Source organism: Marmota monax, unplaced genomic scaffold (genome assembly GCF_021218885.2).
Source record: "Marmota monax isolate L192 unplaced genomic scaffold, Marmota_monax_Labrador192_F-V1.1 WCK01_AAM20220418_F8-fsc00004, whole genome shotgun sequence".
Classification (NCBI taxonomy): Eukaryota; Metazoa; Chordata; class Mammalia; order Rodentia; family Sciuridae; genus Marmota; species Marmota monax.
In genome coordinates this window covers 19,574,235-19,587,026 of record NW_026692881.1, presented here as the reverse complement: position 1 = coordinate 19,587,026, position 12,792 = coordinate 19,574,235, and the positions used below count along the sequence as shown (strand labels likewise).

Below are 12,792 nucleotides of genomic sequence, written 5' to 3'. Positions count from 1 at the left end.
CAAGGCCACCAGGGAGTCTACTTCTGTGTGTCAGAGGCAAAAGTCAGAGAAGAGAGAGAGTCATTGCAAGTTGACTGAGGTATTCTAGATTCTTCCTCAGGGTGTGGACTTGGTTACACTGAGGTATTCTGGATTCTTCCTCAGGGTGTGAACCTGGTTACACAGACCAGAGACACCCACTCCTAGCCCTCAGGACAAGAGTTCACTCCTTTGCTTGCTTGCAGGCCTTTGATGGTGGGTTATCTGAGAGGCAAGACTGAATGTTTACCCCCTAATACCTGATTTTATCTCCTGTCCTTATTGTGCTTCCTCTGAGACAAACCAAAGGTAATTCAGCTTCCTATATTACCTTCCTTTATTCCCTGGTCATTCTGACTGAATGTCCCATTGCATATGGGATTGAGAGCCATTCCTTATCCTCTGCCTTCTTTCTCTTCCTCTTTCAGTTCCTGTCCAGTCTCCTTGGGTCCTTCCAGCATAAACTGGTGGGATTTGCTGACACCCCATCAATGAGTACAGTGTGCCGGACAGGAAATGATAACTCAGTTGGGGAGAGGCAACCTGAAAGGGCTCATTGATGAGTGGGATGAGGTCTGAAAGCCAGTGGAAACTTCCAAATCAGGACTTTTCTTCCCCCCCTTCCGTTCTGGCCCCCTACTCCCTCCCTAGAATCTCACAAGAAAGGAATTTGCTTCCCCTCTTCTCCCTTGCCCAGAGGGCTCATTTCCTGCATGTTGGGAGGGGACACAAGCATGGAACAGCTTGTCGTGATGGCCAGGCTTGTCCTTGTGGGTCCTTACCATCAGTGTGCCATTATCTGTGGTTCCCACATCTGCAGATTCAACCAACTGCAGATCAAAAATATTTGGGGAAAAAAGTTTCTCTGAATATGTACAGACTTTATTCCTTGTCATTATTCCCTAAACAGTGCCGTAGAATAGTTGTTTCCAAGAAATCTAGAGATTTAAAATACGGGAGGATCTGCACAGGTTATATGCAAATACTGTGCCATTTTATATAAGGGACTTGAGCACCAGATATTTTGGTATTGGTCCTGGAACCAATCTTCTGTGGACCCCGAGAAATGACTGCAGATACAGCTGGAGGGGGTTGAGCTGGACCTTTGGAATTTAGCCTTGGAATCCAATATAGCATCTTTGCGAGCCCCTTCACACACCATGTGACTTCTCCCATTCATTTTCACTTTCCATAGTGTTCATTCACTTATTTTCATGACTTTCTTATTTATCAGGATTGCTGGTTTTAATATGGTAGCTCCTATAGAGGAAGAGAAAACAGAATGTGTAACTCTGGTTTTCTAAGAGGCTGTGTAGAGAGGCATGTTGCCTGAGACTGGTTCCTGACTGTCATCATGTAACTCTGGAAAGGTTCTTTAACTGCTCCAGACTCAGTTCTCTGATCTGCAGAATGAAAACCTGGATGGTATTCACTTGGCAGGGTTGTCCTGAGGATTTGATGAGGTATCACAAGTGATGAGATGTTGGGCTGTGCTGTCCAAGGGGCCGGGGCTTTGGATCTATCCCATGTGTGCTTCACCCTGCAGATGTCCTGCTGTGTGCTGGAGTATTCAGAGTATGCAGGCACAGCCTCTCTCTGGAAGGGGCCTCTGGGGCAGGCCAGAGTAGATGGGAAGCACGGGTGGCCCACAGGCCTGGTCTCAGAACCATCTTGCCCCTCCCCTTTCTGACTGAGCCCCACCTCCCCCTGACCATAAAGGCCCAGGCTCAAGAAGCCAGCCCAAGGAAAACTGCATGTGGTTCTGGGCCTTCTTGGGGCTACAGACCCATTGGTGAATCTGGTAGAAACCTTTTCCCCAGAAAAAGCGCATATACGTACAATTTTACTTACAGCAGCAAGTTTTCACGGACCCCCAGTGGGCCTCTAACAAAGAGCCACCGAGCCAAACTAGTTTAGATCATGAATTTTGCATTCCTTTCTGGTGCTGCTTGGGCACCATTTGGGGATCTATATATGGCATTCTGAGGATCACATGTGGCCTGGATACCCCTTTGATGGTACCCTGGGCCACACTCCCCCCCAGCACAAGTTGGTTACTCTGTCCCCAGTGTGGGTGTCCTTATGTATTCCCCCTGATTTCTCCCCTGCCACATGGTGTCTTTTGCCTCTGGTGGAGGTCAGGTTACCACAAGAAGGCCTTGGGTTCCCACCTCTAATGTAACTCAGGAATCGTGTGCAAGGTGATACCAAATGAACCTGACCCTCCTCTGACAGTGAGTTGAGGGCCATGGGGTATATTCAGATCCAATCTCATCCAGAAAAGCACACTTCCATTTTTCCCTCTAGGGGACCAGCAGGGAGATGCACAGCCATGCCCTGCCCTGCATGTCCCAAGCCATGAGGTCAGAGAGCAATTAAAAGGTGCTGTATTGCAGACCTGACCAGAACCCCCAGACTGGGCTTTTCATTTCTCTCTGCTGCAGAGTCCAGGCCAGCACCATCCCCCACCCCACTCTATTCACACTGAGATTCGGGACGTCACTCTGGGTTCCCATCTTCCTCTGCCGGGACCTGACTGCTCTGTACATGGAGAAAAATCCCTGGGCATGGACAGGTTCAGGCACACAGCTCAGCAGCCAGCCCCGAGGGGCAGCAAGAGGGAGCCAGCGCCAGAGGGCTTGCATTTGTGACCTCTTTGAGGTGACCCATGGCATTACTGAGCCCGCTACAGGGCACTTAGACTTCTGATGGTACACAGGTACAGAGAAGGTGTGCAGAGAAGGTAGTTCTTCATAGGCCATAGTGGAAATTGCAGGGCTAGGGGAGAGAAGGCAGAGAAGTCAGAGATGGCAGGTAAGTGCTCCTGCAGCGCTTACCCAAGCCTTAGCCTGGGCAGGGCAGATCCTGTTATCTAGCTGCTCCCTTCCCACCCTGCCACACACCTTCCTCACTGCTGGCTAACTGCTTCTGGCAAAGCCCCCAGTTAAGGTTGTCAGATAAGTACCAAATGTCCTATAAGCTGAATTTCAGATAAATAACAAATCCTTTTTTTTTTTTGTATATGTATATTCCAAATATTACATGGGAAGTACTCACACGAAAAAAGCAATTTGTTCTTTATGTGAAATTCAGAAGTTTACTGTGTGTTCTGCATTTTTATTTGCTCAATCTGACAGTCCAACCCTGGCTATGTGAGTGGTAAGAGTGGAAGCACAAAGAGAATGAGACACATAAGCCTGCACAGAGCTTGCCAAGGCATTTGTGCTTTGCAGAGCAAAAATGGCACAGGCTTAGAAGCAGACTTGAGCAGGACAAGGTCTCTTCCTCCCGGGAGTCTATATCTAGTGGGGAGAGAAGACTTTTATTTATTTATTTATTTATTGGTACTAGGGATTTAACCCAGGGGCACTCAACCACTGAGCTACATCCCCAGCCCTTTTTATTCTTTGTTTTTGAGACAGGGTCTTGCTAAATTGCTTGGGACCTTGCTAAGTTGCTGAGGTTAGTCTTGAACTTGCAATCCTCCCTCAGCCTCCCGAGCTGCTGGGATTACAGGCATGCATCACCACGCCTGGTGGAGAAAAGATTTTTTAATAATTAGTTCACTGTAGATGAGATAAATACTAGATTGGGGTACAAAAAACATGCTCTGCGGGATTGGGGTTGTGGCTCAGTGGCAGAGTGCTTGCCTAGCACATGCGAGGCACTGGGTTTGATCCTCAGCAGCACATAAAATAAGTAAAATAAAGGTATTGTGTCCAACTACAGCTAAAAAACTTTAAAAAAAATGCTCTGTGATAAAGAGGAAGGAAAGTGCATTTTTCCTGGGAGGCAGACAGAGTACACCCATATAGTCTCAATTGGTGGTGGTAGCCTGGAGTGATAGACATATGCCCCCATCCCTCCTTTGGGGGGATTTGGTTGGGTTTTGAGAACCACAGTTATTGGAGTGAAGTGTGTCCCTAATTTATTTGTTAGCTTGTTCACCCATGTATTTCTGCTTCTTCCCTCCCTCCCTCCTTCCCTCCATCCATTCAACAGGTAGGTAGTGTCTGCCCTCCTCATCCCCGGTGGTGTGCTAGGCTCTGGGGGCACACTGATCTGGTTCCTGATTCCATGGGACTCACAGTTTAGTGGGCAAAGTCAGATTCTGCTTTTAAAAAGGCAAACAATACTTTACACTCTTCCAGATGTGCAGAGAAGGTGCCATAGACATATGACAAGGAAACTTTATACTCTGGGCTTGTAGCAGGCTTCCTTGAGGAAGTGAGTTTTATCTCACAGATTGATGAGGTATTTTATCTAGTTTTACTTTTGAGATCTGGAATTCTTTTGTGCTTCTAAGGAGATTCTTTCCCCAGACAAATGCATGAGCACACACGTGCCCCAGGCGGGAAAGCTTTGAGACTCGTGCTAATGCTATAGCCACTAGCCACATGTGGCTCTTTAAATTTACATTAATTTTAAAATTTAAGAATGAAATTAAAATTTTAGTCCCTTGGCTGTACTTGCCACACTATGAGTACTTAGTAGCCACAGTGGCTAGTGGCTCTGTGTTGAGCAGATGGGATGTTCCTATCATCACAGAAAGTTCTGTAGGGCTGTGCTGCTATAGACCATCTTACATACAGCAGGCTCTGTCTGGCTTCATGCCTATCCCAGAGTGCTCAGCAGCCCTGCCAGGCCCTCCTCATATTACCTGCTAAAATCTTCTAGGGCCTCAGCAAGAAGAGGGTGACTATGTCCTGCATGATTTTCCCCATCAATAGAGCATTTCAGCAATTCCATACACCTCAGGTTCCAGAGAACCAGGTCAGTTTCCAGAGAGGACTTCAAGAGCATTTCAGATGTCAAGTTGAAAACAGGGAAGAGGTGAAGCTCTTGATTTCTAAAAATAACTCCCCACTTCACCCTGTGGGACCAGGGAAAGGAGCTGTCCCAGAGAGAGCTGGGCAGGACAGGGCCTAACCTTGAGGCCTGTTTGGTTATAAGGGGGCTGTCTTGCATTAAGGGGAGGAGGAGGAGGGCGAGGGGCCACAGATGCCCTTTAAGTTGCCTTCTCATTGGCAGCTGAACCACATTTCCCCTCTCTGTCAATTTCCTTGCACAGGTCCTTCACTTTAAGTGGCTTCCCCATGACCTGCTCCTCTGAGGAAGGACCGGAAGGCTCTCTGAAGCCCTGGCTCTATTGGGGGTTGTTTCACAGCCTGACCTACAAGGCGCTGGGCTGCAGTAATTTCTCTGCAAACATTGGCTCCGTGGTGCTGCTGGTCCTTTAGTCTTAACCCTGGCCAGCAAGTGCACTGGGTCAATATTTGATCAGAGCTGGGAGAGGCCCTCAGCTTTCCCTGCACCACTTGGAAAACAGAGTCAAGAGAGCTGTTCAGGTCTGCTCGTTTGCTCTGAAGGACTTAACCTATTTTGAAGAGCTTTTATCTCTCTTCCTTATTCATTGCTCCAGACGCTGCCCACGTAGCCACCCCAGGGTGAGACTCACTTTCCAGCTCTTGAATAGCCTGACTAATGATGAGTGAGCAAAGCTATATTCCCTGAATTGCTAATACCCAGCATTGGATGGATGTGGGTTTGGATGTGGGTGTGGGTGTGACATAACTTATGGATATTTATGGGATTGTTACATTTTTAGAATCAGAAGAATTCTTATTCTAAATCTTTCTCTTTACAGGTAAAGAACTTTATTGATTTTTTATTTATGAAATTTATGAATTTTATTTCAGTTTGTGGTCCAGAGTAGTCCTCAGCTGATTTCCAACTGGGTGATCCTGGTGTGTGGCAGGAATCAACCTGAGAGCAAGAAGGTTTCTCCTTTCCTGCAGATCTCTGCCTTTTAAGGAACATGTTCTAGATCATTGACCCTAGATGAGAGGCAAGAGGTCAAATCCTGGGGAGGTAACTTAGCCAGTTCCAAAAATGATTTTATGCCAAAGAGGTTCTGACACCCTTTGTGCAGATATGGTAGCTCCAACCCAGCATTGGGATATGCTGTGGCCCATTGTGATTGCTTACACAGAAGAGAACATTGACCTTGACTGAGGTCAGTCCCAGTCCCAGGAGGGCTCAGAGAGCCTCCTGTTCTTTGACATGATGACAATGGGAAACAAATGATGATCCACAGAGGAAACAAATGACCATCCAAAAGCCAACTGTGGTATTCTCATGCGGCTTAGTTCCATGGTCAAAACAAATGTGATTGATCTCAGTTCCATGGAAGAACCCCCAAGAAATGTCAACGATCGAACAATTGAAAGTTTCAAGACAATATTTACAGGATGATGACAATTATTCAAACAACAATAACAGTAAGACATATCTTTTGCAGATACATATACAACACATGTATGTAGAAATTCTTAAGAGATCTAGAAGGTTGGTCACCATTATCTCTAGACAGGGGTTAGGGTACATGAGTTGAGGGAGAGATTGGTTAAAGGAGAACCTTAGCCTCATTTGGAAGGTTTTGCTGTTTCAAAAAAGAAAACTGCCCTCATGTGTTATTTGTAACATTAATATTTAATAACTAAAGAGTTAACTATTGGCATGGTGGCACACACCTATCTATCATCTGGGGCTGAGGCAAGAGGATCCCAAGTTTGAGACCAGCCAGGGAAACTTTGTGAGACTCTCTCAAAATAAAATAAAAAGGACTAAAATGCTTGCCTAGCATGTTCTAAGTCCTGGGTTAAATCTCCTGTGCCACAAGAGAAAAAAAAAAAAAGTTACCTTTGAGGCAAGGCAAGGCAAGTGGGAAATCTAAAATAAAATATATCACTTGTGGGGCTAGGGTTGTGGCTCAGTGGTAGAGTGCTTGCCTTGCATGCATGAGGCCATGGGTTTGATCCTCAGCACCACATACAAATAAATAAATAAATAAATAAAATTAAAGATATTGTGTCCATCTACAGCTAAAAAAATATTTTAAAAAATATATCACTTGTGGTCATTACAATAAAATAGGACATAAAATACAGGTTAAAAAGTAGACATTAAAAGCATATCTAGTAAGAGAAAGAAAATGGAATTAATTATTAAAAGCATATTGCCTTACTTTTCCTGGATTATCATTCTGGATCATTTCAGTAGAATATAACTGGTTAGATCTCATTAGAACCAACCCCTCAGACTTGTCCAAATTATCTTGTCAAACTAGAATCTTGTCTTGAAGTATTGCTTAAAATCCCTGAGCTAAATATAGAGCAAGAAGCCCTTTGGCAACAGTTCTTGTGTCAGGATGAAACCATAGTGAGTCAGGTAATGGTAGAGAGCCCAGTGGTTAGGGCATGTGCTCTAGGACCAGGGTGGCTGGATTCCAAGACCAGCTCCAGCCCTTACTAACTGTATAACCTTTGATGAGTTATGTAACCTCTCTGTGCCTCAGTTTTCCCATGCGTATAATGGTCCAATAAAAATACCTGCCTCATAGGGTGTAATAGAAAGAATGAAATGAAACGATCCATGTGAAGTAAGCCCTTAGAAAAGTGAGGGAAGCTGAAACATTCTGGTTAGGACCTCAGAAACTTAACTCTAAGGGGAAACAGCCAGAGAGTCACCACACCATCTAGAGACAAAGGTTTCTTCCTGTGCTCCATTAACATAGACTTCACTTTCGCCAGATAGCGTGGTCTGCCTCTATACTGTAATCTCCATCCCATTTCCTCCCAGCAATGTTATTAAGAAAACACTATTTTTTAAAAAGTAATTATTGGCTGGCAGCTTTTCCTTGCTCTTGGAAAGAGGGAGACATCTTTCAAATGCCTGATGACACAGAGGGATTCCAGGGGAGCCCTTTGGGGCTTCTGTTGGTGCCCAGGAATTCCATAACTGGCTTTCCTCCCCCCGGGGTGGGGGGTGGCTCCTCTTCCAGGCGCTTCCTTTCCTCCCACCCCTGGGACCGAAGGTGAACCCTAGTTTCTTTCCTGCTATGTACTCCTTGGGCAGGTCTTCTCTGGGGGACAGCATGCCAGGGCTGGGAAGGGCTGTGGCATGATAGGAGGAGAGGGCCTGGGTCACCTGGTCCCTGGAGGTAGGCTCAGGATGGGAAAGCTGCTTACCACTGAGTTTTCGTCTTGGGGTTTCATAGTGTTCAGCTGGAGGCATTGGGAAAAGTTGGGTTTACTTTTCTCCTCCAAGCACATGGCATTTGCAGCCTCTTGTGTAGTTGCCCAGCTCTGTGAGTTTGGAAAGACCCTTTTTTACAGGGGGGGGGCCTCTCAAATCTAGAGCAATTCAGGGCCTGGCTCTGAACAGATGGAGAGAGGGGAGGGGACAGAGGCAGCAGGCACGAGTATCTGGGGGCTGTGCACATCTGAGCAGAAGGGAAACAAGCAGCAGGTGAGCTCAGGCCCTAAGAACCTCTATACAGGGCCAGCCACGCAGAGCCTGTGGGTACAAAGAACACAGAGGGGCTTATCCAGCCCTCTCACAGTCCAGAGTTGTGGCATTCTCCTGGTCCTGCAGGCATGCTCTGGAATCAGGCTTTTCCATACATGATCTGTGAGCTCCTTTTGGGTACCTGTGTGCATCAGATCCAGGTGCACACTTCTTAAGGCTCAGCAGTTCAGCTGAGTCTATTCCTAACAGATGTAAAGCCCTGTCAGAGAAGTCCCTCTGGTATGCGCTGGGAAGTCAGAAGCCTTCTCTTCCCTTTGCCACCCATCAACATCTCTCTGAGGTCAGACTGGGATTTTTTTCCTTCCTTGCAAAGGGAAGCTCCTTCACAGACAGGGGGAGTCAGAAGAGCAGCTGGAGTATCCTGCAGGTATTAAGCCATGACACTGGTCATTGGCTCTAAATTTTTGGAAGTCTTTTGAATGAGGGCTATGTGCAAATACCACAGTTATGAAAGGTACATGCTTGTCACAAAACAATGTTAACCATGTCCATTGGGGAATCATGTAGAACTGTGAGTTTTACAACCAGAGGCCCTTAGAGGTCATCTACCAGCATTTGTGTCACCATGATCATCATGCCCACTGCAGACATCTTTCATTGCTCATGGTAAATCTCCCAACCTGTGCCCCTGGCAGACATTATTAATCCACCATGAGCCCACACATCATCTCAGAATCTTTCTAAAACACAAAACCAAGCTGGGAGTGGTGGTGTTTGCCTGTAATTCCAGCGATTCAGGTGGTTGAGGCAGGAGAATTACGAATTCAAGGCCAGCCTGAACAATTTAGGGAGGCCCTAAGCAACTTAGTGAGACCCTGTCTCAAAAAATAAAAAACAAAAAGGGCTGGGGATATAGCTTAGAAAAGCACCCCTGGGTTCAATCTCTAGTGCTAAAAAAGGAAAAGAGAAAAAAAAAATCTTCAGGGAGTCACCACCTGTCAGTTGGCAATGGCTTTTTGGGGTGAGACTGATTGACCACCCTCTGAGCTAGCTCCTTTCTATTATTGGACAAATGAAAAAATGAGACCCCAAGAGAGAAGTGATGTGCCCAAAATGATGGGACCAGCAAGTGACAGCTGAGTGCTCTAGGTTCTAGTTCATTTCAATCTGAGTTTCTAGCCTACCCAGAAGTCTTTCTGGTTTTGGGGTGAGGAGGGCAGGAAGCTCCTGCTGCATCACAGAGAGAGCTCCTGGTGAGGGGTGAGGCACCATTCTCCCTCCCCAGAGAGAAGTTGCCTGTGCCAAGAAACAGAAGAACTGTCTAGCTCCCAGAAAGGTCCACACGGCTCCCTCAGGCATGGGCACTGCCTGGAGCCCAGCCCCTCTGCCTGCCCACCACCATAGACTCCTTCCTTGTCAGACAGTAAAACCTCAGCCCCACCAGGGGCAGCGTGAGTCAGCGGCACCACCCTGTGACTCCTGGGAGTTGCGCACCTTGTTTTCCTGGTAGAAGGTGTCATACCAGGGCGTGTTTGGGTGTCACGTCAGGAAGGCTATGGAATGCAGTTGTTGCCTTGGTCACCTCCTCCTGCTCTGGTCTGAGGCCTAAAGGCCCTACCTAGAAAGCTCAGCTCTGTCCTCACCGGGTCCTCATCCACCCCTCTTTGGATAACCAATGGGAAGTTGGATGGAAAGTGCTTAGGGGGACAGTGCGCCTTCTCCAAACTGGAGAATGACGGGAAGGAATGAATGTCTTTGGTGGCCAGGTGAGTGACGCGTGTATGCGTGTGTATGTGCATGTGCGTGTGTATGTGCATGTGTGTGTGTGTGTGTTGCACACCCCAAAGCTTTAGCTGATCAAGTCGGTCCCTTCCTGCCAGGAGGAATTTCATGTCAATCCTGGCATCTGTGGAGGTGTGACAGCTAAGTGCCTGGCACTGTGCTTGTACTGGGGACCTCAAGAGGAAGGGGCAGGCCGGTGGCCCTGGTCTGGACAGGAGCTGTCAGCTGGTGGAAGAGTCTGGGCAGGCTGAATGCCCAGTGGGTGTTGCCCCAGAGAGGATCGAGCCCTAGTGTAGACCACCCTATCAGGCCTGTGTGCTGTGGCAGATAGCATGCTGTGTGACATGGGCCTTGGCATCCTGGACTGCCTACCTCCCACTGGCGATGGCAACAGTCAGCTTGCTTTTGCTTTGACTTCTATGGCAATAGGCATGTGGGCCAGCCAGAGTGAGCTGCAGGAGCCTGAGGTGTGGGCTCTTCTGAGAGAAGACAGAGTTTATTCATCCCTCTGGGAGGTGATCTACCACCAGCAGGGCCCCTGGGAAATGGGAGCTGCATTGATTCCCCTCATCAGCAACCCACCACTCCACACTGGACCTCGGCCCCTGGGTGAATTTAAGGTCTGCAATCACCGGGTCTCAGGGAGGCTTGTTTAAATCAGACCACAGTGGGAGTCGCTGGAGAATTAGAGGTGCTTTCTTTATGTGATCAATTTAGCTGCAGCCAAAGAAAAGATTTCAGATCTCCAGAGACCTCCACTGTAACTCTTCAAAAGGGCTTGTGAGTTCCTGGTGCCTAATCCTCAACTTCCCAAGTGGGGCAGTCCCTTGCAAAGGGAAAACTCAGGTGGTGCCATCAGTCTTACTTGCATTTGGGCCTTGGTCCCACCTCTTACCAGTTTTGTGACTGAGGGATTACCTAACTTCCAGGAGTTTCCACCATTTTACCTGCAAAATGGCTGTCATTACAGAATCTGCCTCAGAATGGTTGTGATTTTAAAGAGACAAGGCACAGGAAACCTTTGCCACCTGCCCCGAGCAGCTGTGAAGCATCAGTGTGAGTTGTGTGGAGTCTTAGCCTTTCTGAAGAAGGAAAGGGCTCCAGGTTCCCCCTGTGAACAGTGTCTACCCAATCTGGACCAGAGGAACATGTCCCCAGTCACCAGAGGTTCCTGGGCACCTTCAACCTGCAGTAAAAGTATGCTTGGAGACAGGCCTCCACGCCAGCCAGGGACTGACTTTATCTAAAAATTTTAGGAAGCCTTTATCTGGTACCCAGCCTTTATCTGGTAGCTCAGTGCTGGCTGGAGGGTTGGGGAGGAGGCTAGGATTGGGCAGTGGAGTCCATGAGACTAATGGACCACATTCAGATATACTTCAAAAAGAAAACCCAAACCAAACAGGAAGTGTGGGGCTGGTGCATGGGCTGGAGATGTCTGCAGAGTGTGGCTCAGCATGTGACAAACTGGCCATTCTTCCCACTGCGTCCCCTGTGGGCAGTTCTCTGAAGGCTGGCTGGCTCACTCCCCAAGGAGACAGGCTTGTTTTGTCCTGAGATTCCCAGGGTCTCCCTCCCCACTGGAGCAGTTTGAGGAGGAATCCCCAGTAGAAGGGTAGAGGGAACTCCTCTGCGTGTGCCCCTGGGGGGTGCTGGCTGGGCCTGTTCCTCCCTTCATTCAGCAGTACAAAGGGGCGGGCGGGGACCAAAGCAGAGAGACTGGGCCAAAATGCCCAAGTTTTAAGAAGATTGTGTAGGAGGCTCAAAAATGTATATCCTGCTGCAGCTTGCTAGGTCTACCTGATGGCACAGATTATGACCCTTCCCAGGTTCTGCGACAGCCCAACTGCTCTTGTGTCCTGGTTAGGTGGGGGGCTGGGAAGGTTGGTACTGACCTCCGGCTCCAAGGCTACTCCCAAGCTGGCTCCAATAGCTACTCCAAGGCTCTTCCCAAGCTCCCAAGCAAGCTCTTGGGAATCGAGGGCTCCATGCTGACAGCATAAGAGCAGAGGGAAGAGAGGGGCTCTGCTCACTTTAATCCCTGATCTCTACCTTCTTCAGCTTTTTTTTTCTTTTCCTGAAGTGGGGATTGAACCCAGGGCTGCTTTATCACTGAGATACATCCCCAGCCCTTTTTATTTTTTATTTTGAAACAGGACCTACTTTTTTTTCCTTTTACAGGAGGAGGGAGGGAACTTTGTGGGGAGGGAGCTTTAAAGCCTGGAAGTACCTCAGCCAGACGTGGTGGCACTCATCCGTAATCCTTGCTATTCCTGAGCTATAGACTGAGGCAGGGGGATTGCTTGAGCCCAGGAGTTGGAGACCAGTCTGGGCAACATAGTGAGGTACTGTCTCAAAAACAAAAAAGTCTGCAAGTACCTTGACCCATTTGAGAAAAAAAAATAATGGGGAATGGAAATGCTTGGACATGGGAGGGAGGGAGGCTTGTCATTCAGATGCCACCTGCTTGGCCTCTCTTCCCATCAGGAAGGCACATTGGGGATCAGGCCTGAAATCTCACTGCCTTGAACAGCAGCCTCAGCCTGAGGAGACCACCAAGGGTCTGTTTTGGCCTCATTTCTGCCAAAATGTGCCATTTCTTTATTCGAAACTGATTTGGGACTAACTTTGATCCCATGAAGGCCAGGGCAATTTGGGGACCACATTTCTGGGCCATTTGGAGAA

At 47.9% G+C, this 12,792-nt stretch overlaps 1 protein-coding gene across 3 annotated transcripts in view; it reads left to right on the top strand.

Moving 5' to 3' along the window:
- Sh3pxd2a (SH3 and PX domains 2A) overlaps window positions 1-12,792 on the top strand; it is a 217,898-nt gene that overhangs the window by 47,282 nt on the left and 157,824 nt on the right. The window lies entirely within an intron of this gene.